Raw genomic sequence first — 914 nt, forward strand, 5'->3', positions numbered from 1 at the left:
AATTTTCGAACAGGAAGAGGAGATGGCAGCCAAAAATAATAATAATGTAAGGAAGATGCTTGGTGACTTTACTGCACCTAATTCCAATTTACATGGAAGAAGCATCTCCATTCCTGCCATTGGAGCAAACAACTTTGAGCTGAAACCTCAATTAGTTTCTCTGATGCAGCAGAACTGCAAGTTTCATGGACTTCCATCTGAAGATCCTTTTCAGTTCTTAACTGAATTCTTGCAGATATGTGATACTGTTAAGACTAATGGAGTAGATCCTGAAGTCTACAGGCTCATGCTTTTCCCTTTTGCTGTAAGAGACAGAGCTAGATTATGGTTGGATTCTCAACCTAAAGACAGCCTGAACTCTTGGGATAAGCTGGTCACAGCTTTCTTAGCCAAGTACTTTCCTCCTCAAAAGCTGAGCAAGCTTAGAGCTGATGTTCAAACCTTCAGACAGAAAGAAAGTGAATCCCTCTATGAAGCTTGGGAAAGATACAAACAGTTGACCAAAAAGTGTCCTTCTGACACGCTTTCAGAATGGACCATCCTGGATATATTCTATGATGGTTTATCTGAGCTATCAAAGATGTCACTGGACACTTCTGCAGGTGGATCCATTCACCTAAAGAAAACGCCTGCAGAAGCTCAAGAACTCATTGACATGGTTGCTAATAAATAGTTCATGTACACTTCTGAAAGGAATCCTGTGAGTAATGGGACGCCTATGAAGAAGGGAGTTCTTGAAGTTGATACTCTGAATGCCATATTGGCTCAGAATAAAATATTGACTCAGCAAGTCAATATGATCTCTCAGAGTCTGCATGGAATGCAAGCTGCATCCAATAGTACTCAAGAGGCTTCTTATGCAGAAGAAGCTTATGATCCTGAGAACCCTGCAATAGCAGAGGTAAATTACTTAG

At 40.7% G+C, this 914-nt stretch overlaps 1 non-coding gene across 1 annotated transcript; it reads right to left on the reverse strand.

The window, feature by feature from the left end:
- Positions 1-418: 418 nt before the first annotated feature.
- LOC112761644 (small nucleolar RNA R71) lies at positions 419-526 on the reverse strand. Its single transcript, XR_003182031.1, has one exon. It is a non-coding gene; the product is annotated as a small nucleolar RNA R71 (small nucleolar RNA).
- Positions 527-914: the final 388 nt, after the last annotated feature.

Source organism: Arachis hypogaea, chromosome 16, assembly GCF_003086295.3.
Source record: "Arachis hypogaea cultivar Tifrunner chromosome 16, arahy.Tifrunner.gnm2.J5K5, whole genome shotgun sequence".
Lineage (NCBI taxonomy): Eukaryota > Viridiplantae > Streptophyta > Magnoliopsida > Fabales > Fabaceae > Arachis > Arachis hypogaea.